This window comes from Aquarana catesbeiana, linkage group LG01, assembly GCF_042186555.1.
Source record: "Aquarana catesbeiana isolate 2022-GZ linkage group LG01, ASM4218655v1, whole genome shotgun sequence".
Taxonomy (NCBI): domain Eukaryota; kingdom Metazoa; phylum Chordata; class Amphibia; order Anura; family Ranidae; genus Aquarana; species Aquarana catesbeiana.
The window spans coordinates 407,813,892-407,840,740 of record NC_133324.1 but is presented as its reverse complement, the minus strand read 5'-3'; the positions used below and the strand labels follow the sequence as shown (position 1 = coordinate 407,840,740).

Here is a 26,849-nt window from a genome sequence, read left to right as displayed (position 1 = left end):
AACCTATAACTTAAACAGGTCTAAATGCGCTTATGAAGAGTCGACCGTAATGCTTATCCACCAGTTTCAAGGTACGTCAAGGTCACTTGGAGAAAAGTGTTGGGCGAGCAGTTCGGACCAAGCATAAGTTCAGCCCAAACATAGCCTGTTCGGCAATCGCCCAAAATTGCGGGGCGCTCGGCGTGATATTTGCCAGTCGAGCGCCCGATAATGAAGTGCACAGTGCATTCTAAGCCCCGATTAGCCGAAGCAATGCACCTGACGTCTCTTCAGGTGCAAGGTTTTGCCTAATCAGGGCACAGTAAATAGCTGGTTGTTAAGGAGTGGGCTGAGAGGCCAGCTGCTGCACCCTCAACAAAGCTTGAGTCATCAGCTGTCAATGGGCTTCCCTGCTGACAGCTGAACGAAAAAAAAAAAAAAAAAAAAAAAAAAAAACAAAAACACACGCACCACACACAAAAACATTCCCAGCAATACAAAAATGTGAAAAACAAAAAAAAACAGTGTGGGAGTCCCCCATCAAAAACTATACCACACCCTTATCCGAGCATGCAGGAAAGGGGGGGATGACGAGCGAGCGTCCTTAAGTGGTTAACCACTTCCATACCGGGCACTTTCGCCCTTCCTGCCCAGGACAATTTTCAGCTTTCAGTGCTGTCGCACTTTGAATGACAATTACACGGTCATGCAATACTGCACCCAAACTACATTTTTTTCATTTTCTTCCCACAAATAGAGCTTTCTCTTTTGGTGGTATTTGATCACCACTTGCGTTTTTTTTCTAAACAAAACTTAAAAAAAAAAACCACCACCACGTTATACTTCATTTGGGTTATAAATGTTTGTTTTCACCTTAACCGACAGGCACTGATGAGTATCAATAGGCGGCACTGACAGGCAGCTGCGATGGGCAGTACTGATGAGGTACTGACAGGTGTTACTGGGCAATGCAGCTGTGCCGATTATCAGCAAACACACCCCCCCGCCGACAGAGAGAACCGCTGATCGGCTCTCCCTGTCAGCGCAAACCAAGGAATGCCATTTATCACGATGGTTCACGCGATGATCAGCTGTGATTGGTCACAGTTGATCAAATGGTAAGGAGCCTCTGTCTCCATACCACGATCAGAGATGCAGTGTGTCAGACTGACACACAGCACCTTCAATCGCCGCAATGCATGCCCCGGCATGTTATACTGCTGGACGTCATATGACGCCCGGTCAGGATAACAGAACCACGGTCCGGTCCACCCATCATTCTGCTATAGGCCGGCGGAAAGTGGTTAAAGCAGGAGTCCACCTAAAAAAAAAAAAAAAAAAAAAAAGGAAATTAAAAAGCCAGCAGCTACAAATACTGCAGCTGCTAATTTTTAATAAATGGACATTTTTACCTGTCCCAGGGTCCAGCGATGTCGGCAGCCGCCGCCGATTACTCGCTCGACTCTCGGCAGCTGCTGCCGCTGTCCTGGGTAAGGGAATCAGGAAGTGAAGCATTGAGGCTTCACTTCCCGGTTCCCTACTGCGCATGCACGAGTCGCTATCTCCTGGGTGTTTCCCAGGAGACAGCGCGGAGGGACAGGAAGAGGCGTAGACTCCCGTGGGAGTCTATGCCAGGAAGTGGGTGCAAATACCTGTTTTAGACAGGTATCTGCACCCCACCTCCCCCCTGAAAGGTGCCAAATGTGACACCGGAGGGGGGGAGGGTTCCAAAAAGTGGAAGTTCCATTTTTGTGTGGAACTCCGCTTTAATAAAAAGGAATTGTCAAAAAGTGTGTGTGTGTGTGTGTTTGTGTTTATTACATTTCCTTTTGACACTTTTTTGGTGAATGAGTATATTTAAAAAGGAATTTTTCATTTTTATTGTTTCACTTTTACTCACTTTTAGCACCTGTCACTAAATAAAAAGGGTTACTTTATAGTCCTGTTCACATGTTGTGTTCACTGTGCTTCAAAAATTACACCCCGTTTCACTTTCTTGGTGCTTCAAAGAATCTCCAAATCCTCCATAGAAATCTATGACAACACTCAACAGCACCTGCGACTTTTGAGAGGCTTTTTTTCAGCTTAAGCTTCACTTTGTTTTGGAGGTAGTGCTGGTATGAGATATCCCAGGATGCAATGGGAAACTCCTGTCAGTCTTTATTGCCAAGAGGTAAAAATGGTTTAAACCGTACAAGTATGCAAACGTGTATTTTGTATTAATACAAAAGAAAAAAGGTGACAGAAAAAACAGGCAAAGGGAAACGGATTTCACATACTTGGTGTATCAGAAACAACGAAGTTCAAATAAATAAATATATTTATACAGGTCAAATATTGAAAATCACACACATATAATATAAATACCCTTCCTCTACAAAGTTGTCTCTTATTGGTGGAAGAAGGGTATTTATATATGTGTGTGATTGTTTTATACTATTTTCATTCAGTATTTGACATTTATAAAGATAATTTGTATTTACTTACCCGTGTGTGTCCCAGCAGACAGCTCAGGGGGACGGGAAGTGGCGTAGACTCTACGCCCGGAAGTGGGTGCAAATACCTGTATTAGACAGGTATCTGCAGCCCCCTCCCCCCTGAAAGGTTCCAAAAAGCGGAGGTTCCATTTTTGTGTGAACCTCCGCTTTAATGAACTCCAGGCATCATTCTACAAGTTTGGGGTAAACCTGGTAGACCCTTGCCTTTGGCATTGCGGGATGTGAAGGCTAGTTCCTATAGCACCACACCCAAGGGCAGTAAACTCTTCCGGTCACAAGACATTGCTGACTACTTCAAGGCTTATTACGAAAAGCACTACAATCTCGCCGAGTAGGGTTCATCAACTACTTCACAGACATGCTCATCCTCAATTGATGACTACCTCCGCTTGTCCGGCATGCCTCAATTGACCACTCAAGATAGGGAAGCCATGGAGAGTCAAACTACCAAAGAGGAACTTCTGGCAGCAATGCAGGCAATGGATAAGAATAAGGCCGAAGGGCCTGATGACTTTCCATTGACCTATCATCACACATTTGCGGACCAATTAATCCCGAACTTGGCCAGCTCTTGTAATGCGTTGTTGGATGGGGCCCATCCCCCGGCTGACTCACTACATGCATGCATTGTTTTGATTCCAAAAGAGGGTAAGGATGGGTTGAATTGTGCAAATTACCGCTCAATATCGTTACTGCATGTTGACCTAAAGATATTCACTAAAGTCCTGACTACCTGCCTCACCTCAGTTATCCCTCCACTGGTCCACTGTGACCAAGTGGGCTTTATCTCAAATAGAGACAATACGTGTCATGCTTTGAATCTGATCCACATGGCCCGATCAAGGACCACTCCATTGATGCCGATTTTGGCTGATGCTGAGAAAGCCTTCGACAGAGTCAGTTGGCCTTTTATGCGACAGACGATTAGGTACCTAGGTATGGGTCCCCACGTGTGTGGATTGATACCATTTACTCCTGGCCAACAAGGCGGCCTCTTCCACCTTTACCTTGAGCAACGGGACTAGTCGGGGCTGCCCCTTTTGCCTCTGATCTTTGTTCTTGTTTTGGAACCCCTGCTCTGTCACATCAGGGCTAGCAAGGAGATTAGGGGCTTATAAAGTAGGAGCACCCATCATAAGGTTGCGGCATATGCCGACAACTTATTTTTTTCCCCCCAATTTATTGAAAGCCCTCAAAACATATGCATCACTTTCCAAATACAAAATAAATGTACAAAAGTCAGAGGCGATGAACATGAATATAACCCCAGAAAGGCTTCAGAACATATGACGCAACTTTTCATTCACATGGGCAAGTCATAGGCTAAAGTATATGGGTGCGCAGCTTACCCCGATAACCAAAATATTAAAAGAACATTTTTCTTCCTTGGTTGAAGAAGACCAAGGGAGAACTGAAGCGCTGGCACCAACAAGCCTGTACATGGTTTGGGAGAAACAGTATCCTGAAGAGCCTACGAAAGACACTCCCAGTGAGGCTCCCAAGTACTTTTCTTTGGACAGTGTGGGGGGTGCGGCGTGCATCTTTATTCAGCCCCCGAGTCAATACTTTGTAGAACCACCTTTTCGCTGCAATTACAGCTCAAGTTTTTTTGGGGATGTCTCTATCAGCTTTCCGCATCTAGAGTGAAATTTTTGCCCATTCTTCTTTGCAAAATAGCTCAAGCTCTGTCAGATTGGATGGAGCGTGTCTGTGAACAGCCATTTTCAAGTCTTGCCATAGATTCGCAATTGGCTTTAGGGCTGGATTTTAACTGGGCCATTCTAACACATGAATATGCTTTGATCTAAACCATTCCATTGTAGCTCTTGCTGTATGTTTAGGGTCGTTGTCCTCCTGGAAGGTGAACCTCCGCCCCAGTCTCAGGTCTTTTGCAGACTCCAACAGGTTATCTTCTAAGATTGCCTTGTATGTGGCTCCATTCATCTTCCCATCAACTCTGACCAGCTTCCCTGTCCCTGCTGAAGAAAAGCATCTTTTGGGGATGGTGTATTCAGGGTGATGTGCAGTGTTAGTTTTCCGCCACACATAGCGTTTTGCATTTAGGCCAAAACGTTCAATTTTGGTCTCATCTGACCAGAGCACCTTCTTCCACATGTTTGCTTTGTCCCCACATGGCTTCTCGCAAACTGCAAATGGGACTTCTTAAGGCTTTTTTCAACAATGGTTGTCTTCTTGCCACACTGGAGTGCATGACTAACAGTTGTCCTGTGGACAGATTCTCCCACCTGAGCTGTGGCTCTCTGCAGCTCCTCCAGAGTTACCATGGGCCTCTTGATTAATGCTCTCTTTGCCCGGCCTGTCAATTTAGGTGGATGACCATGTCTTGGTAGGTTTATAGTTGTGCCATACACTTTCCATTTTGGGACGAGGGATTGAACAGTGCTCCGTGAAGTGTGCAAAGCTTGGGATAGTTTTTATAACCCAACCCTGCTTTAAAATTCTCCACAACTTTATCCTTGACTTGTCTGGTGTGTTCCTTGGCCTTTGTGATGTGTTCACGAAGTTTCTCTAATAATCCTCTGAGGGCTTCACAGAAAAGCGATATTTATACTGAAATTTAATTATACACAGGTGTACTCCATTTATTAATTAGGTGACTTCTGAAGGCAATTGGTTCCACTAGATTTTAGTTAGGGGTATCAGAGTAAAGGGGGCTAAATACAAATGCACGCCACACTTTTCACATATTTATGAATAAAAGAAATGCTGAAAACCATTTATGATTTTCTATCCACTTCACAATTATGTGCCACTTTGTGTTGGTCTATCACATAAAATCCCAATAAAATACACTTACGATTTTGGTTGTAACAAGACAAAATGTGGAAAATTTAAAGGGGTATAATTACTTTTTCAAGGCACTGTATGTGCACTAGATTTCACTCGTCAACCAATTTAGAGTCTGCCACTTTATCCGGGGAAAACCACTGGGGTACCATAGATGACATCAGACAGATGGAGTGTCCCCCCCCCCCGGACAACTGGAGGGCCATGCAGGTTCACCATTTAACATTGGGACTCTAGGAGGCCTACTCACCTCCTTTGAGGATTATTGTCTAGACCCACCCCCTCTACGTCACGTTCTCGCTAAAACATACTCCATCCTGTAAAAGCCGTCTGAGGGCTGCGTGCCACCCATTCTACGACAGTGGGAGAGGAACATAGACCTGATGCTTACCAATGAAAAACGGCAACGTATTTTGCCCATCGCTCTTCCATAGCTTGTAGGCTCCAGGAATCAGGCTATAAGGTTTCGGCTCGATGGTACAGAGTGTGCACCCTTTCATACAGGATCTACCTCGCAGTCTCACTGATGTGCTGTGTTGCCATCAAAATGATGGTACCATGCTACATATTTTTTGTACGTGCCCCCACATTTGCCCATTTTGGGACTCGAATCAGATTCTTAGATTGACTGATATACGTCTGGAAGACAGGCCAGAGACATGTCTACTCCACTTAACACCACTCTCAACCCACCTCCCCTGATGATGAGTCAATGGATCCCTGTGGTGAACAAAATTACCGAAATGAGACAGAAAGAGGAGCAATACCAGAAAACATGGTATTGGCACGATTTCCAATATTCCAGTGACTACAACACCTATGCGTCCTCTTCGCTTTCTTAGACTGAGGGGGTTGTAGATGTACATCTACAACCTTAGATGTACCTCTAAGTTTTTGTTATTACTTTGCCTCTGTCAGATTTAACGCCTTGCTGAATTATGCAATAAAAATTTAACTTAAAAAATGAAGGACGGAAGGACAGAAGGACAGAAGGACACCTATCAGGGTTTTATTTCTGTCTGTGTCCTTGTACTGTTTACTATTATTAAACGTGAAATTTAAAAAAATAGAATAAATAAAGTTTGGGCTTATTCCCAGAAAAGTAATAGAGGGGAAATATTTCAATGGTACACTAGTTCCGGTGACCTGGGGGAGGGGGGCAAGGGATTCCCTTCATTTACAGGGATTTCCTCTCACTTACTTCCCGTTTTGGCAATGGGATAGGAAGTGAAGAGAAATCCCTGCAATGGGACACAGCCAATAAGTAAATAAATAGGCTGACAGGAGTTCTAACCCCGCATTACTCTATCCAATATAAAGTTTTGTCTTTAGTTACACTTTCAAGCGGCCCTGCTCAACCCTTGAAATATGTTGTTTTCAGCTTCAGGAAACCCCCTGCCAAAAAATACTATTTACAACTTATGATACATTAGTGTGATGTTCACTGGGAAGAATTACCCCCTTATAAAAGATCAATGGTGTCAGTGGGAAAATATCTAAAAATAATTGTGAAAAAGTAAAGTATCCCCACTACATATATCACATATGTTCCAAACAAAGGATTAGATCTTTGTGATATGCATGTGCATTATATTATGTTTGCAGCGATTGAGAGGTTTTCAAATTATGTATATGCTTGCATATACACAAAAAAAAAAAAAAAAACACAACAACAACAGTCTACAAAAATCTGGCAAAATGACAGGAGAAAAGAAGTATACTTTACCGAGAGAGCGCAAGAGAGCGACTTTACCTCATTTACTAATCTCTGGAGCAACTTGAAAATTTCACAGTCTATTTGCTTTAAAGTGATATTAAAGCCTTGTTTTGGGATGCAACATTTTTTTTTTAACACCGAGTACGGATACTTTTTTGCAGGTACTCGCCGATACCAAATACCGATAACTATCGCTTAGGAAGAGGGGTGGTTTGGGAGGTGGTGGGGGGTTGTTGTTCGGGAGTTGAGCGACGGCAGGGTGGGAGGGGAGGGTTAAGTGAGGGCAAGGTAGTTGAGGGTGAGGTGAAATGGGGATTGTGGGGTGGGAGAGTTTAAATGGAGTTAGGAGTGTTATTGGGAGACATTGAGACAAGGGTGACTGCAGGCATGGTACAGGAGACAGCCAGAGACTGCAGGCATGATACAGGAGACAGCCAGAGACTGCAGGCATGATACAGATAGGGAGAGCCCTGCTGCTCAGTACAACAGGATACCGCTAGTACAGTATCTTCATACAGAGCCCCCCTGTTCTCTGCCTCAGCATCCAGCCAGAGGGAGCCCGGATCCAGTGCTCTGTGTGGCTGGAAGTCAAAGCTGGAGGAGGGAGGTGTGCAGCGAGGAGCCAAGGCTTGTGGGCCGTTAGGATGGGCGGGCCTGCACCTAGCGATGCCACTGGGAGGAGGAGGCGGGGATGGCACTGTCCGGAGGGGAGGGGGAGGCAGTCCGCTCCCAGGCGACGTCACTTCCAGTATCGGAGCATTTTCGCAAGTACCGATACTTGCGAAAATAGCCAAAATAAAATAAAAAGAAATAATAAAATGAAAATAACAAACATGTTACATTTACTTGCCCTGTTAAGTGTTTTTTTGTACAGAGCAGCCCTCACCCTCCTCTTCTTGGGTCACGCACCGGTGCTTCTGGCTCTTCCCTCCTGCTGGATGCCCCCACAGCAAGCAGCTTGCTATGGAAGGCACCCAAGCAGGCACGCTCTTGAACCGCAGCTCTGTGTCAATTTACACACGGAGCCATGGCTTGGCCCTGCCCCATCCATCTCTTGATTGGCTCACTGGCTGAAACTGACAGCAGCGGGAGCCAATAGGCTCCCACTGCTACTGAAGTCCAATCAGGAGTGCGAGTCCCCAGAGGGGCAAGGCTCTCGTGGACATCGCTGTCTGGGGAAGCAACTGCTCACAGAAGGTTTTTTACCTTCATGCATAGAATGCATGAAGGTAAAAAACTCTTGTGCCTTCACGATCACTTTAAAGTAGAACTATAGGCATTTTAGGAACTATAGGAACTTTTTTGCCATCCGTGTCCCCATTGGAAGATTTCCCCTTTATTACTTTTCTGGGGACAACCCAAAATTTGTGATTTTCTTTTACTTTCACTTTTACTGATAAACAAGACAAAGAGGGTAAATCTCCCCAAAAGGGGCACAGAAAGAAATAAAAACATGACAGGTGTTCTAATCCCTCTCCACTTTGCCCAAAGCTAAAAAAAAAAAAAAAAAAAAACACGTTTTTCCTTTAAAGTGGATGTAAACCCGAAAATTTTTATTTACTTTTTTTTTTTTTATGTCATAATGTAGAATATAAGATTTCCTAACATTTGAGCCCAGTCTTGCCACAAAGAGTTAATCCAGCTCTGAGCAATCCTCTTATTGTTCAGTGAGATAAATCTTGACAAACAGAGAAAAACTTTGTCAAATCCTCCCCCTTGCTGTGAGTGACAGGTGATTTACAAATCTCGTGCACTAGCCTAAAAATAACATGCGTTATTTTTTAATTCCCTCCCCCACCCCTTTCTTCTGCTGCTCTGCAAGGATTGGCTGTTCCACACCTCAGCATAATTGGTCATGCTGAAGTCATGTGGTTATTTTCCTGTCTTTTCACTGGATGTTAGAAATCATAGCAGAAGTTCAGTGTAAGAAATACACAGGAGAAAATGCATATTGACAAGGGGAGTATAGAGGTGGGCGGGGAGTCTACTGACATCACGACTCCACCCACCGAGCTCCAGACAACAGACCCACCCACAGAATCTGCAGTTTTTCAGCTCTCATAGAGAGAGGGGAGACATTTGACAGGTAAAGTTACATGCAGGAGGCATGTATATCCTTATAGATAACCCCTATGGCAGTAGTTTAGAAAGGACGACATTGGGTTTACATCCACTTTAAGTAAATGAACCCCTATAATTTTCATAATTAGGTTTCTTTTCTATGCATTACTGTTTTTCCCTTTTCATTCCTTAAAAAGAGGAGTTCCAGGCTCCTTTGAAAAAAAATAGTCAGCAGCTACAAAAACTGTAGCTGCTGACTTTAAAAAACAGTCACTCAACTGACCCATGATCCAGCGGTGTGCTCACCCCAGTCAGTTTCACCAGCTGTCATCTTTCTTCGGCACCAGCATCTTAACCACTTGCCGACCGCCTCACGACGATATACGTCGGCAGAATGGCACGGGCAGGCAGAATCACGTACCTGTACGTGATCTGCCTCCTGCGGGCGGGGGGTCCATCTGGTGTCAGTTTGTGACAGTTATAAGTGTTAGGGCAGTTAGGGTTAGCCCCCTTTAGGTCTGGGGCGCCCCCCTTTAGGTCCAGGGTACCCCCCCTAATAAAAGGTCAACCCCTTGATCACCCCCCCGTCGCCAGTGTCACTAAGCGCTCATTTTTCTGATCGCTGTATTAGTGACACAGGTGACGCTAGTTAGGGAGGTAAGTATATAGGTTCGCTGTCAGTGTTTTATAGCGACAGGGACCCCCATATACTACCTACTAAAGGTTTTAACCCCCTGATTGCCCCCTAGTAAACCCTTTCACCAGAGATCACCATATAATTGTTAAGGGCGACGCTGGTTAGTTAGTTTGTTTTTTATAGTTTTAGGGCACCCGCCGTTTATTACCTTAAAGGTTTAACCCCCTAATTGCCCGGCAGTGATATAAGTTACGTTTTTAGGGACAGATAAGGTCTGCGTCGCCCCAGGCATCAGTTTAGCGCCAGTACCGCTAACACCCACGCACGCAGCATACACCTCCCTTAGTGCTATAGTATCTGAACGGATCGATAGCTGATCCGATCAGATCTATACTAGCATCCCCAGCAGTTTAGGGTTCCCAAAAACGCAGTGTTAGCGGGATCAGCCCAGATACCTGCTAGCACCTGCGTTTTGCCCCTCGGCCCAGCCCTGCGCAGCCCACCCAAGTGCAGTATCGATCGATCACTGACACTTACAAAACACTAAGCACACATAACTGCAGCGTTCGCAGAGTCAGGCCTGATCCCTGCGATCGCTAACAGTTTTTTGGTAGCGTTTTGAATCAGTCGCTAACAGTCAGGAGCTTTTTTGCCTGTGAGTCTCACTAGTGTACCCCTAAATTTAGAGCCCAAAATGGCAAATCGACGGTACACTAGTGAAGAGGCCTACACGTTTCTGTGCATGACAGATAGTGAAGAGGAAGTCACTCATCTGTCAGATTCAGGCTCAGAATACGATCCTGTAGAGGACAGCGGCTCCATGACAGATAGCTCTGACGACAGGGTTGCGTACCAGACCCCAATCTTCTTCTTCTGTCCTTGAAGTGCAAGAACCGCATGTCCCTCGTATGGAGCAGAGAAGTACTAGCGCCGCTATTCCTTCTGGTGAACTGGCAAGCACCAGCGGCCTAGTACACCCTGGTCATATATCCAGCACTGCAGTGTGACGTGGTGACGTGGCGAGTCCCATAAGTGCAGTTCAAGCTGGCGAGGTGGCAAGCACTAGTAGTGTCCCGCTGCCACCAAGAAGACGAACACAGGCCCATCGTGCCCATAGTGCCCTTCCTGCTGCATTCGCCAATCCGAATTGGGTACCCACCACTTCTGCAGCACCCGTACTTCCCCCATTCACTGGCCAACCCGGAATTCAGGTGGAAAGAGTCGATTTTACGCCACTGGATTTTCATTCGCTGTTTTTCACCGAAGATCTCTATAGATCTATTGTGGACCAAAGCAATTTATACGCTGGTCAACACATCGCCGCTAATCCCCAGTCCTCCCTTTCCAGAGATTGGAGACCAATTACGGTCTCCGAATTTAAGCTCTTTCTGGGCCTTTCCCTCAACATGGGCATAAATAAAAAGAGTGAGTTGCGATCATATTGGTCCACTGACCCAATTTACCATATGCCCGTGTTCTCTGCTTCCATGGCCAGGGCACGATACGAGCAGATTTTGCGGTTCATGCACTTCAATGACAATGAACTCTGTCGTCCTCGTGGAGACCCTGGATACGATCGGCTCTACAAAATTCGTCCCCTCGTAAACCACTTCAACCAACGTTTTGCAGACTTGTTTACTCCCCATCAAGTTGTCTGCGTTTTGTCCCTGATTACATTTTCTGGCCGCTTGTCATTCAAACAGTACCTTCCCAGCAAGCGTGCCAGATACGGGGTCAAGATGTATAAGCTCTGTGACAGGGCCACAGGCTATACATGTAGTTTTATGGTTTACGAGGGCAAAGATAGTCACGTAGAGCTGACAAACTGCCCTGACTACATAGGAAGCGCTGGCAAGATATTGTGGGACTTGGTGTCACCCTTATTCGGAAAGGGGTACCACTTGTACGTGGACATTACACGAGCGTGCCACTTTTTAGTCACCTTTTTGATCATCAGATTGGAGCATGTGGCACCGTGCGACCTAATCGCCGAGGCTTTCCCCAGCGGCTTGTAGATTCCCGTCTTAGGCTGGGGGAGAGAGCCTGCTTGCAGTGTAATAATTTGCTCGCTATGAAGTGGAGGGACAATAAGAATGTTTTCGTCCTTACCTCCCTTCATGCAGACACGACGGTCCAAATTACTACAGCAACTGGTGTTGTGGAGAAACCCCTCTGTGTCCATGAATATAACCAAAATATGGGAGGGGTGGACCTCAACGACCAGTTGTTGGCGCCGTACCTAGTTGCCCGTAAGGCCAGACGCTGGTACAAAAAAGTGTCTATTTATTTATTTCAATTGGCTTTGCTGAACGCTTATGTGCTATACAGAGCTTCAGGACGGACTGGATCCTTCCTTAAATTCCAGGAAGAGATCGTCAGAGCCCTTCTGTTTCCAGGCGGTGCTCCACCTCACCTTCCCCAACCAAATGCAGTAAGCCGGCTGCATGAGAGGCATTTTCCTTATGTCCTCTCAAGTACCCCTACCCAACGGGCCCCCCAAAGAAGATGTTATGTCTGTAGCAAGCACGGATTTAGGCGTGACACCCGGTATTATTGTCCCTCCTGTCCTGACAATCCTGGTCTATGCATTGGTGAATGTTTTGAACGCTACCATACACTAGTTGAGTATTAGCTTAGGGTACAGCATTGCACAGACTAGGACACACTTTCACAGGGTCTCCCAAGATGCCATCGCATTTTGAGAGACCCAAACTGGTACCAGTTACAAAAGTTAAAGTTACTAAAAAAAGTGTAAAAAAATTAAAAAAAAAAAAAAACAAAAAAAAAAAAATATAAAATAAAAAAAACAAAAATAGTTGTCGTTTTATTGTTCTCTCTATTCTCTCTCTATTATTCTGCTCTTTTTTACTGTATTCTATTCTGCAATGTTTTATTGTTATTATGTTTTACCATGTTTGCTTTTCAGATATGCAATTTTTTTTATACTTTACTGTTTTGTTGGTAACCATTTTTTTGTTTTCAGGTATGCCATTCAGCTGCAGAGCGGATTTATTTATCTTGACAGCAACAGCGTTTGCTCCCACGATATATAAAGCCGTGACTCCAGCGCTGTCGGAGATGATTTCACCACCACACTTACATACTTCAGCATATATGCCGAAGCGTGGGGGCAGCAGTGGGTGGAGGAGCGATTTGCTCCCGCCTTTTGTGGGAGGATGCCCCCATGCTTCGGTATATATATATATATATATATATATATATATATATATATATATATATATATATATATATATATATATATATATATATATATATTTTAGGCACAGGTTGCCTTAAATGTTTTATTTTTTACTATGTTTTTTTTGTATTTGCTTTGCAGGTATGGTAAGTCTTACTGTTATACTGTAATGTTACTTTGTTTTATTGTTAACCATCATTTGCTTAGCAGGTACACCATTCAGTTGCAGCACAGATTTATTTATCTTGACAGCAACAGCGTTTGCTCCCACGATACATAAAGCCGTGACTCCAGCACTGTCGGAGGTGATTTCATCACCACAGTTACATACTTCAGCATATATGCCGACGCGTGGGGGCAGCAGAGGGCGGAGGAGCGATTTGCTCCTAACTTTTGCGGGAGGATGCCCCCATGCTTCGGCATATATATACGGTGCATGTATGCCCATCATTAGAAGTGGGTGGATGAAGGGAGGTATTCTAATGGTGGGCATACCCTCCGATCAATCTCTTTTTTTCGTTCAGCCCACAGGCTGCATGAAAATTAAGTTTACAATATATGCCCAACAAGGACCAGCAACGTACTGGTATGTTGCTGGACTTTGAGTGGTTATACCAGAATGATGCCTGCAGGTTTAGGTATCATCTTGGTATCATTCTTTTCAGCTAGCGGTCGGCTTTCATGTAAGAGCAATCCTAGCGGCTAATTAGCCTCTAGACTGCTTTTACAAGCAGTGGGAGGGAATCTCTCCCCCCCCACCGTCTTCCATGTTTTTCTCTGGCTCTCCTGTCCCAACAGGGAACCTGAGAATGCAGCCGCGGTGATTCAACCAGCTGACCATGGAGGTGATCAGAGACCAGAGTGGCTCCAAACATCTCTATGGCCTGAGAAACCGGAAGCTACGAGCATTTCATGACTTAGATTTCGCCGGATGTAAACAGCGCCATTGGGAAATTGGGAAAGCATTTTATCACACCAATCTTGGTGTAGTCAGATGCTTTGAGGGCAGAGCAGAGATCTAGGGTCTAATAGACCCCAGTTTTTTCAAAAGAGTACCTGTCACTACCTATTGCTATCATAGGGGATATTTACATTCCCTGAGATAACAATAAAAATGATAAAAAAAAAAAAAAAAGCACCCCTGTCCCCCCCTGCTCTCGCGCAAAGGCGAACGAACGCAAGCGTCGATCTGGCGTCAAATGTAAACAGCAATTGCACCATGCATGTGAAGTGTCACTGCGAATGTCAGTTCGAGGGCAGTAATTTTAGCAGTAGACCTCCTCTGTAAATCTAAAGTGGTAACCTGTAAAGGCATTTAAAAATGTATTTAGTTTGTCGCCACTGCATGTTTGTGCGCAATTTTAAAGCATGTCATGTTTGGTATCCATGTACTCGGCCTAAGATCATCTTTTTTATTTCATCAAACATTTGGGCAATATAGTGCGTTTTAGTGCATTAAAATTGAAAAAAGTGTGTTTTTAGCCAAAAAAAATGCGTTTGAAAAAAAAAAATTAAACACCCAAACATCCACCATCTGTAGGGCATTTGCTTTAAAAAAAATATATGTTTAGGGGTTCAAATTAATTTTCTTGCAAAAAAAAATAATTTTTTCATGTAAACAAAAAAAGTGTCAGAAAGGGCTTTGTCTTCAAGTGGTTAGAAGAGTGGGTGATGTGTGACATAAGCTTCTAAATGTTGTGCATAAAATGCCAGGACAGTTCAACCCCCCCCCCCAAATGACCCCATTTTGGAAAGTAGACACCCCAAGCTATTTGCTGAGAGGCATGTCGAGTCTATGGAATATTTTATATTGTGACACAAGTTGCGGGAAAGACACATTTTTTTTTGCACAAAGTTGTCACTAAATGATATATTGCTCAAACATGCCATGGGAATATGTGAAATTACACCCCAAAATACATTCTGTTGCTTCTCCTGAGTACGGGGATACCACATGTGTGAGACTTTTTGGGAGCCTAGCCGCGTAGGGGACCCCGAAAACCAAGCACCGCCAGGCCTCCGAAACTGTGATAGGTAGTGAGGAGTGAATCAAACATTTACGCCTTTAGAAATCCTGAAGGCGGTGCTTTGATTTCGGGCCCCGTGCGCGGCTAGGCTCCCAAAAAGTCCCCGTACTCAGGAGAATCAGCAGAATGTATTTTGGGGTGCAATTCCACATATGCCCATGGCCTGTGTGAGCAATATATCATTTCGTGATAACTTTGTGCAAAAAAAAAAAAAAAAAAATTGGTCACTTTCCCGCAACTTGTGTCAAAATATAAAATATTCCATGGACTCAACATGCCTCTCAGCAAACAGCTTGGGGTGTCTACTTTCCAAAATGGGGTCATTTGAGGGGGGTTTTGTGCCATCTTGGCATTTTATGGCCTTCAAAACTGTGATAGGTAGTGAGGAGTGAAATCAAAAATTTACGCCCTTAGAAATCCTGAAGGCGGTGCTTGGTTTCGGGGCCCTGTATGCAGCTAGGCTCCCAAAAAGTCGCACACATGTGGTATCCCCGTACTCAGGAGAAGCAGCAGAATGTATTTTGGGGTGTAATTCCACATATGCCCATGGCCTGTGTGAGCAATATATCATTTAGTAACAACTTTTTGTAAATTTTTTTTTTTTTTTTGGTCATTATTCAATCACTTGGGACAAAATAAATTAATATTCAATGGGCTCAACATGCCTCTCAGCAATTTCCTTGGGGTGTCTACTTTCCAAAATGGGGTCATTTGTGGGGGTTTTGTACTGCCCTGCCATTTTAGCACCTCAAGAAATGACATAGGCAGTCATAAATTAAAGGCTGTGTAAATTCCAGAAAATGTACCCTAGTTTGTAGGCGCTATAACTTTTGCGCAAACCAATAAAGATACACTTATTGACATTTTTTTTTACCAAAGACATGTGACCGAATACATTTTGGCCTAAATGTATTACTAAAATTGAGTTTATTGGATTTTTTTTATAACAAAAAGTAGAAAATATCATTTTTTTTTTTTCAAAATTTTCGGTCTTTTTCCGTTTATAGCGCAAAAAATAAAAAATGGCAGGAGGTGATCAAATACCATCAAAAGAAATCTCTATTTGTGGGAAGAAAAGGACACAAATTTCGTTTGGGTACAGCATTGCATGACCGCGCAATTAGCAGTTAAAGCGACGCAGTGCCAAATTGTAAAAAAATGCTCTGGTCAGGAAGGGGATAAATCCTTCCGGGGCCGAAGTGGTTAACTATGGGTACCTGGCTGTGACAGCTTGTGGCTTCACAGCTGGGTGCCTGCTGCTCATCGTGAATGGTGGATACAGTCTTCTGGGACCTGTCACGTATTCCAGAAGACTGCAGACTCTGACCTCTGCTTCGATCGCCTAGGCGGTCAGAGTGGTAGCGGGTACCTTTCAAAATCAGGTATCCGCTTCCCCAAAGTGGCAATTCTTCAACAGAAGCGGGGAACGAGTCCTTAAAGTGAAAAATTGCCCATTTGGATGGCGCTCCGCTTTATTTACAGCATGCCTGGACCACTACTCAATTACCCCATGCATTACTTATTTCCCTCGGTGAACTGAGTTCAATACCTTTTCATGCGGTATTTACTAAGCGTTTTGCGGTATATACTGCAAAATGGCATAATGAATTGACAGTTTCAGGACCGAATGCAGTATTTAGGGAAAATTTGTCCGGACACCTACATACCGCATGCAATCTGCTTTAGTGAATGGAGCTCATTGTCCTGTTCTTTTTCAGAACACAGCACATCATAACAGACAGAGCATTACCATCTGTGCATTATGGTGGGAGGCAGTTGTTTATAATACAATGGGTGGCATTTATCAAAACTGGAGTATACAGGCTATGGATGGTCGGCATAGCAGCACTCCTTTGTCAAGCATCTTCTGATTGACGGGAAGGCATAACATAGGCCTGGAGGCCACAGGTTTGCCAGAGCATCGATCCCCAAGGCTTGGTCTGCCGGGTTCATGGAAAAGAATATCTCCGTCTTGCGGTTGTTTCAGTTTGCGAACAAATCCGCTACGGGATAACCCCATCTCTTGGTGAGGTCTGCAAAGACTTCGGGATGAAGGGACCAGTTGTCTCGGTCTATCCTGTGACGGCTGAGATAATCTGCCAGGCAATTGTTTATCCCCTTCAGGTGTACAGCAGAAATAGAAGCTAGATTCCCCTCTACCCATGAAAGGATCTCCTGGGCAATGGACTGAAGCCTCCGGCTTCTCGTGCCTCCCTGCTTGTTGATATACGCGACTGTCGCGATATTGTCCGACAGAATTTGGAGGTTGTGACCCCTGATCTCCATCTGAAAAGACTGCAGGGCTCTCTGGACTGCAAGCAGCTCTCTTTGATTGGATGAGGCCCTTGCCTCCTCTGGGGACCACTCTCCCTGTGTTACTGCATTGCTGAGGTGGGCCCCCCATCCCCAGGAACTCGCATCTGTGGTAATCCTTCGGGAAATGGGAAAGGACCATGGGAGACCTCCTGCTAGGTGCTGACCAGCTCTCCACCACCACAGGCTTCTTTTTATCCTGTCGGGAAGCCGGATCCTTGACTCCAGGGACCTTACGTCCCCGTCCCAGTTTCTTAAAAGAAACATTTGTAATGGACGCTGACGGAGTCTCACCCATGGTACTGCAGGAAAACATGAGGTCATAAGACCCACTGCCCTCGACACCTGTCTCAGAGAGACTGACTGGTTGGTCTGCAATGCTGACATAGTCTGGAACACCTTGGTAATCTTCTCCTGAGGAAGAAAAACTCTTTGGTTCACTGAGCAAAAATCGTAAGCCAGATAAGTTACTTTCTGGGCCGGAATCAAGGACGATTTTTCTTTGTTTATCAGCCAGCCTAGGGACTGTAAGAAGTCCTGTACAGCCTGAAGATCCTCCAACAGCCTTTGGTATGATTTTGCCACTATCAGGAGGTCGTCCAAGTAAGGGATAACAGTTATCGCCTTTAACTTTAGTGGAGCCAGCGCTTCCCCCAACCCCTTCGTAAAGATGCGTGGGGCTGAGGAAAGACCGAAAGGGAGGGCTTGAATTTGAAAATGTCGGGTCCCCATACCCGTCTTCACTGTCAATCTCAAAAACTTTTGGAAGGCTGGATGGATAGGGATGTGAAGATAGGCATCCCTTAAGTCCAACGGGGCCATAAAGCAGTTTGGGTATAGTAGGTTTTTGATTGTAAAAACCGTCTCTATACGGAAATGGTTGTATCTGATGCACTTGTTTAAGGTCCGGAGATTCAGGATAAGTCGAAACTTTCCTGACGGCTTTCTGACCACAAATACATGGGGATAGAATCCCTTGCCCTGCTCCGACTGAGGAACAGGAATCAGGACTTTTTGATCTAATAAGTCTCCGATTTGGAGACCCAGAGCCCTCGCTTTCTCCCGATCTTGTGGAGGAAATGTGACCAAACGTGTTGGTGAACAAACTCCGGCCTGTACCCGTTGGTCACTAGGTCCAGGATGAAGGGGCTCAGAGTGACTGCTGCCCACTGTGAGATGAAGGCCCTCAATCTCCCTCCCACCGGGGAACACAAGTCACTGTGGCTTGGTGGGCTGTTGAGGAGGGTTAAACAGCACTCCCCCTTTGCCTCTGCCTTTGTGCCCAATCCAATGCTTTTTCGGCCTGCTGTCCTTTTCTCTAGGACTCTGTTGCCTGCTTTGGCCACGAAAAAATTTTCTGGCTGTCGGAACTCTTTTTCTCTGGAAACACCTTTTTCTTATCAGCCGTGCGTTCCAGTGCCTCCTGTAGACCTGGGCCAAATAAATGATCGCCAGTTAAAGGAAGGCCACAAAGGTGCAACTTGGAGGCCGAGTCCCCTGACCAGGTCTTAAGCCAAAGGCTTCTCCTGGCCAAGTTCACTAGAGCCGAAGTCCTGGCCGACATTCTTACCGACTCAGCGGAAGAATCTGCCAAAAAACCACTGCCTGAAATAGGAGAGGACAATACTTTAAAATTTGCTCTCTGGAGGAACCTGCTGACAGATGTGACTGAATCTGAGTCAACCAAACCTCCAGATTTCTGGCCACACAAGTGGAAGCCAGAGCTGGTTTCAGGTTTCCAACCGCTGAGTCCCAAGCTCTGTGGAGAAGGATATCCCCCCTCTTGTCCATCGGATCCTTAAGCGTACCCATATCATCTAACGCTAGGTCTGAGTTTTTTGAAACCTTTGAAAGAGGCGAGTCTAACTTGGGATTCTTATTCCATGGCTGCGCAGTGTCCTCATCAAAAGGAAACCTCCTTTTTAGGTTACTAGAGAAGAATGGTTTTCTCTCAGGATTATCCCATTCCAGTTTAATAGTATCAACCAAAGAACTATGAACTGGAAAAACTCGATTTTCTCTTATGCAATCCTTTATACATAAGATCATGTTTGGATAACTGAACCTCTTCCTCTTTTAATTCAAGGGTAGTATAGATAGCCTTTAATAAGTCATCTACATCCTCAACAGATAACTTAAATCTTGAGCCTTGAGTGGATTCTCTATCTCTGGGCTCTATCTGACCCCGATTCTTCCAGAGAAGAACGGGTAGATCTGACCTCAGCCTCAGAGTCCTCACTCTCTGCCTGCTGCGGAGTGCTGACTGACACCTTCAGTGAAGACGGACTCTCTGCTGGAGTCTGGAGCTTGTCAATAAGCGTTCTAAAAGAACTGAAGGTGGACGCAAGCTCATCCCTAACAGAAGTAAGCATCTTCTGGCAAGAGGCAACCGGGTCATCTTTTACTAGGCCTTCTATACAGGTGCGAAAAACTGCTTTGCTCCACGAGGAGCTCAATTTGTTTGCGCAAACTGCACATTTCCTTTTAAGTGGCTGCGCTTGGGCCTTGTCCTGAGTCTTGGTCTGCAAGACAAAATAAATGACCCACAATGTAATTAAAGCCACCCAATCACTCCGTAACACCACATGCAGGAGGGAGGAAATGTGTCCCCTTACACCCACTACTACAGAGGGGGGAGGGAACACTCACAGGGATAGCAAGGTGGTGACAGAACACCCCAGGCTTACCTGTGAGGTGCTGGTGTTGGGAACCGCATCCGCTGCCTGTGCAGGTACTGCAGGAGGATCCATTCTGCCCCTCTTGGTCGTCCACAGCCTGGCGGCTTTACACCAAGAATCACCAGCAGCCAGCGTTCTCTGTTTGCGCCGTTTATGGAGACTGGAACCTCGTCTCCGGCGCCCGATGATGACGTCATATGCCCCGGAAGTAACCCTCTCCAGGCACTTCCTGTGGGCCAGCTTGGAGCGCAATAGCTCCGCCCCCTCGAGCGCTGCGGCTTCCTCTATTCCCTGCTCAGATCAGCCACGCTGTCGGCAGGGAAGGACAACCGATGCTCAGCTGAGCTATAGTGCAATGCACTGCGCTAGTGGGCCCGACCTCACACCGGTCCTGGCCCTCTCCAGGCACTGAGGACAGGGAACAGCAGCACAGCCAACCTCACCAGCGGTGTGCTGATTCTGGCAGAGGAAGAGGTAAGAGATATGCCCCAGAAAATAGCCATACAAAGCACCTGCTTATAAGGCCTATGGGAGCAGGTTCCAGGAACATGTTACACCCCCATCCGGAGGAAACACAAATAACTGACATGGGCCTGGAGGACCGCCCTTTTATCTGGTGGGGGTGACGCGTTTCCTGTCCTGGTAGGAGGAGCCCAAGGTCTCATGGGCTGTCCTGGAAGACGCTTGGAGAAAATGTTTTTTTTTTTGTTTCAGTTACAAAACTTTGTAAATAAGTTTTCTCCTTCACTGATGGGGCTACACTGACGGGCACTGATAAGGCGTAACTGATGGGCACCAATGAGCACTAATATGCGGCACTCAAGTACTGTAATGTATGGTACTGATGGATGCCAATCAGTGCCAAACAATAAGACCTGCCAGTGATGCCCATTGTGGGCACTGATTGGCATCCATTGTGGTCTAGGGTGGCATACATGGTTGTGGCATCCCTGGTGGTCTTAGTGGCGTCCCTGGTGGTCCAGTGTGGGTAACCTCAGGGGGGCTGCGCTGATAATCAATTAGTACAGACCCCCTCTGTCAGAGGAGCAGTCGATCGGCTCTCCTCTACTCGCGTCTGACAGAAGCAAGTGAGGAAAGACCGATCACCGGCTCTTCCTGTTTACATCATGATCAGCCGTGACTGGACACGGCTGATCACGTGATAAAGAGTCTCCATCAGAGACTCTTTACCTAGATCGGAGTTGCGGTGTGTCAGACTGACACACCACAACAACCATCACCGCCATCATTTTGCTATAAGGCGGGCGGCAAGTGGTTAAAAATCGAGTCTATTTAAATCAAGCCTTTTTGCTAGCGATTTAAAAATCGCAATATAAAATCTACTTGATTTAAATCAAATCCACCCTGCTGGTTATAATGCACAGATGCTCCCAATTCTGCCTGCTCCAGTTCTGATAAATTCTCCTCAGCCCCCGTTCACATCGGGCCAATTTGACATGACTTTGTGGCGCCACACAGATTCTCAAAAGTATTTCCTGCACTACTTTTGGTGACTTCGGGGGTGATTTTATTAGACATCTGTGCATGAACCGCCACAGATGTCTCTCAAATCACCCATACATCTCTATGGAGCGACGGATGTCAACGGTGACATGTCCACTGACATCCGATCCGATCCACTAAATCCAGACGGATGGAAACCCTATTTTCCATCCATCTGGCAGATCAGACAGGCGGTCCGTTTTTAATCCGATCCCCCATAGAGGAGAACGGAGATCTGACAGGCCAGTTTCTGCACAGTGTGCAGAGACGGACTTGTCATCCGCCGGCTCAGCGCGGGATCAACGGATCGATCCCTGCTGAGCAAGCGGATGTCTAAAAATGGATCAGCACGTGTGAAAAAGACCTTAAGCTGGTCATACAATATACAATTTTCTTAATCAATTTCCTTTAGATTTACCTTCAACTAATGTAGTGCAAGAGCCTGTCTGATTGCATAGAAATTGAAAGGGTTAAAGGTTTGACCTCATATTATATGGTATTGTTAAATCTAATGGACAATTTTACAAGTAAATGTACGTGGCCATACATTATACAATTTTCTTGTACAACTTTCCTTTAGGAAGCCATATAATACAACGTCAAACCCAAACACTTTCAATTTGTATGCAATCAGACAGGCCCTTGTACTACATAGTCCAAGGTAACTGAATAAGAAAATGGGATAATATAGGACCAGCGTTGCTGTCAGAGGATGATCAGAAACACTTGGCTAACCCAGCTGCATAAAACATACTAATCAGAGTGGTGTATGGCCCTAATCAATCCTGTGCATGAGCCCATAATGACAATGGCATCTATGACAATTCTCACTAAAAGCAGGTATAGAACATAGCATACACGGCACATGTGCTATTAGGCAGAATATAAACAAAAACACCACAGAAGAGAACATTGATCTGATTTAATCTGTGTTGCAGAAGTGGGCCTTTATCTGTAGAGCCACATAAATGCACATTGGGATTTGTGCTGGAACTGCGACTGGCTATCATTGTGAACACTCAGTCATACCCCCACCCTCACCCCCCACTCTCTTTCTCCTTTCAAATAAATAGAGAAAAATATACATAGTACATTTTTCTCCAAGTCAGAGGAGAAGAATGTCCACCAAAATGTGTAAAAACATAAATAAGTAAATAAAAGAAAATAATGATATAGACAAAATAGGGCTTGATCTAGGTGCCAGGGTCACTATTTTTTAAGAAGGATTAAAAAAAAAAAAAATCCAATTAGATATCCATCATCGTTTACCACCAAAAGAAAGCCCAATTTATCCTGAAAAAAATAAAACCACGAGGCACAATTCACCTGGGTACACTAAGTAGTTGCAATGACATGTACAGTAGAGAAGTCCATCATTCTGCAGAGTGAGACCCTTGCGGTGGTCTCTCTGCAGAGGTCCAACACACCTTTTGTTTTGAAGCACCTGAAATGTATTTTGCCAATTTACACAAAGTCCAGTTTGGCTTTCAAAATACACAAACTAACAGCAAACACTTTCTTTTCCACTCAAAGCCCAAACCAGGACATTAGTCAAATGTAAAGAAAAAAAAAAATACCAGTTTCTTAAGCAGGAAAAAGGCCGGACAGTACGTAAAGCAGACCTAAATCCTCCTCTCCTTTACAGCAAAGAAAGCTGCCATCTTATCCTCTGATCCATATTTGCCATGATGCTGCACACGTGATCACTTGTGAGACAAGCAACTCGGACCATTATCATTCATAGCATGCCCTTAATAGAACCATTTTGCAAAACAGTGAAATCAACACGTTTAGTTCCACTTTGGGCTCCGTTCGCACTAGTCCAAATTGTCATGTGACTTTGGACACAAAGTTGCATGACAAGTCACAGCTTATTGATTGAATGGAAACTGTTCCAATCTATGCCACTTATAGTCGCAATGACTTTGAAAAGGTTCCTGCACTACTTTGATGCGACTGGAGTGCCAGAGAGTGTAAAGTTGCAAAAAAGTCACACTAGTGTGAACCGAGCCCTAATTGAACTGTACACCTACAGGTCTTAATGCTGGCCAAATAGAATCCATACCATAAACATGGTCATTTTTGTATTATGCAACACATATAAACCTTGGTAAAGCAAACCCAGTGTGATGTGCCCAGAGTTGAGGGTCCAGTGTGATGTGTCCAATGCCATGTGACCAGTTGTGTGCCCAGAGTAATGTGCCCAGCTTGATGTTCCCAGAATAGTGTCAAGTGTGATGTACCCAGCGTTGTGTGCCATTGCGAGTCACTTACTCTGTGTGATGTGACCATTCGCGTGCCAAATGTGATGTTCCTAGAGAGTCGTGTGCCCAATGTGGTCTACCGAGAGTTGTGTGCCCAGCATGTGTACCCAGACTCGTGTGCCCAGCGTGGTGCACCCAGAGTTGTGTGCACTGTGTCATGTGCCCAGCGTGGTCTGCCCAGAGTCTTCTGCATAGCATGGTGTACCCAGAGTCATCCGCCCTGTGTGGTGTGACCAGTCGTATGCCCGGCGTGGTGTACCCAGACTTGTGTGCACTATGTCCTGTGCCCACAGTGGTCTGCCCAGAGTCTTGTGCACAGCACAGCGTACCCAGAGTCATCCACCCTGTGTGGTGTGACCAGTTGTATCCCCAGCGTGGTGCACCCAGACTTGTGTGCACTATGTCCTGTGCTCACAGTGGTCTGCCCACAGTCACATGCACAGCGTGGTGTACCCAGAGTCATCCACCCTGTGTAGTGTGATCAGTCGTATGCCCGGCGTGATGTACAAAGACTTGTGTGCACTATGTCCTGTGCCCACAGTGGTCTGCCCAGAGTCCCATGCCCACAGCCCTGTGCACAGCATGGTGTACTGTCTCATGTGCCCAGCACAGTGTATCCAGAGTCATCCACCCTGTGTGGTGTAACCAGTTGTATCCCCAGCGTGGTGTACCCAGACTTGTGTGCACTATGTCCTGTGCCCACAGTGGTCTGCCCAGAGTCCCATGCCCACAGCATGGTGTACTGTCTCATGTGCCCAGCACAGTGTACCCAGAGTCGTCCACCCTGTGTGGTGTAACCAGTTGTATCCCCAGCGTGGTGCACCCAGACTTGTGTGCACTATGTCCTGTGCTCACAGTGGTCTGCCCACAGTCACATGCACAGCGTGGTGTACCCAGAGTCATCCACCCTGTGTAGTGTGATCAGTCGTATGCCCGGCGTGATGTACAAAGACTTGTGTGCACTATGTCCTGTGCCCACAGTGGTCTGCCCAGAGTCCCATGCCCACAGCCCTGTGCACAGCATGGTGTACTGTCTCATGTGCCCAGCACAGTGTATCCAGAGTCATCCACCCTGTGTGGTGTAACCAGTTGTATCCCCAGCGTGGTGTACCCAGACTTGTGTGCACTATGTCCTGTGCTCACAGTGGTCTGCCCAGAGTCACATGCCCACAGTCCTGTACACAGCGTGGTGTACCCAGAGTCAGAGTCATCCGCCCTGTGCGGTGCGACCAGTTGTATGCCCAGCATGGTGTACTATGGCCTGTACACACAGTGGTCTACCCAGAATTCTGTGCCCAGTGTGGAGTACCCAGAGCTGTGTGCATGGTGTCATGTGTCCAGTGTGGTGTACCAAGAGTCCTGTGTCCACAGTGGTCTACCCAGACTTGTCCAGTGTTGTGTGACTGGTTGTGTGCCCAGTGTGTTTACCCAGACTCGTGTGCCCAAAGTGGAGTACCCAGACTCTACCCAGTGTGGTGTGACTGGTTGCGTGCCCAGTGTGGTGTACCCAGACTCTACCCAGTGTGGTGTGACCAATCATGTGCCCAGCAGCAGCATGCAAATGCTTGGTGACTTTCCAGGCCCCCCTCCATTCCTGCACTAGGAATACAGACAAGATCAGTGACAGCTCCCACTTCTCAGAACAGCCAAAAGAAGTCACAAGCAGAGAAATCCTGAAAGTTCTGCTCAGATGACAGCCCCACTTCCTGCCCACAACAAACATGGCTGATGTGGAGCTGCAGCGCCTCCACCTGTCTAATCTCCTCACGTCATTATTATTCAGTGTGGAGATAGTAAATAAACACACACACACCCCCACCGTGACAGAGGTACACACTTTTCCTAGGTGAGCCCCTACATATCAGGAATGAGGGGGGGAGGGGGAGTGCCAGGCCCCTCCGCTCCCTGCCCTCACACAGGGGAATAGCAGCGCTCTGGACACCATGTAAATCACCACACACACATACCCGCTCCGACTGCCCGTATGTCGCCGCTCCCTCCCCCGCACTCGCCGTGATCCCCGCAACAAGTCGGTGTCGTCGCTGCTTTTCGCTGCTCCGGCTGTCTCGGCTAAGGTTGATGACGTCGTGACAGTGACGTCAAGATGTCCCGGAATACACAGGGTTAAGTGTGTCGAGAGGCGGGGCTGGCAGTGAGAAGAAAGAGAAAAGGGGGGGGGGGGGTTGAGCGCGCTCTCGACATCACAGCTGACGGCTGACCGGGAACGCGCTCGCAGCTGACCGCCTACTGCACGTCCTTGTGTCCTCATGATCACTGGCCTCCCTCATGAGGTGTGTGTGATAGGACAGCACTAATACATACATACAAAGGCTTGTAAAAAAATAATTATCCACCAGGATATAGTAAAGTATAACAAAGTGGGTTCGTTTTGAATAAAGTGGAGAGGGCTTGTATTGCTGGCTGTGTCCCCCTACTGCGGATAGGTGGCCTGTGCAGGAAAAGTGACCTACTAGTACGTCATTGCCTGCTTCCGAGCTTAGGGTGTGCACCTGTGTGACACCCACTTTGATTGTGCACAACGGGAGTCTGTCAGCCATTTGTTGAGACCTGCGGATCGGCTGTGTCCAATCACAGCCCAGAGCCCTATGTTGGCAGTCAACACAGAGCTCTGTACAGAGGGATTTCTCTCTGCTTCTTATCCCTGCAAAGCTGGGAGAAGAAACAAAAGCAAAACTATATATGCCAATGAATGTAAATATAAATACAGTGGCTATAAAAAGTCTTCACACCCTTAAAATGTCAGGTTTCTGTGATGTAAAAAAATGAAACAAAGATAAATCAATTCAGAACATTTTCTTCCGTTATTGTGACCTATAAACTGTACAACTCAGTTGAAAAACAAACTGACATCTTTTAGGGGGCAGAACTAAAAATAAAAAAATAAAATAATGTGGTTGTGTAAGTGTGCACACCCTCTTATAACTGGGGATGTAGCTGTGTTCTGAATTAAGCAATCACATTCAAACTCATGTTAAATAGGAGTCAGTACACACTTGCCATAGTGAAAGTTCAGCTGTTCTAGTAGGTCTTTCCTGACATTTTCTTAGTCTCATCCTACAGCAAAAGCCATGGTCCGCAGAGAGCTTCCAAAGCATCAGAGGGATCTCATTGTTAAAAGAGGAGAAGGGAACAAAAGAATTTCCA

General features: G+C 45.9%; 1 protein-coding gene across 1 annotated transcript in view; it reads right to left on the bottom strand.

Moving 5' to 3' along the window:
- The window catches only part of KDM4C (lysine demethylase 4C), an 852,000-nt gene extending 826,183 nt beyond the window's left edge, over positions 1–25,817 (bottom strand). Inside the window, exon 1 of the mRNA XM_073635205.1 lies at positions 25,652–25,817. The gene's annotated coding sequence lies outside the window, so the exon portion shown is untranslated. The remainder of the gene's footprint in view (positions 1–25,651) is intronic.
- Positions 25,818–26,849: the final 1,032 nt, after the last annotated feature.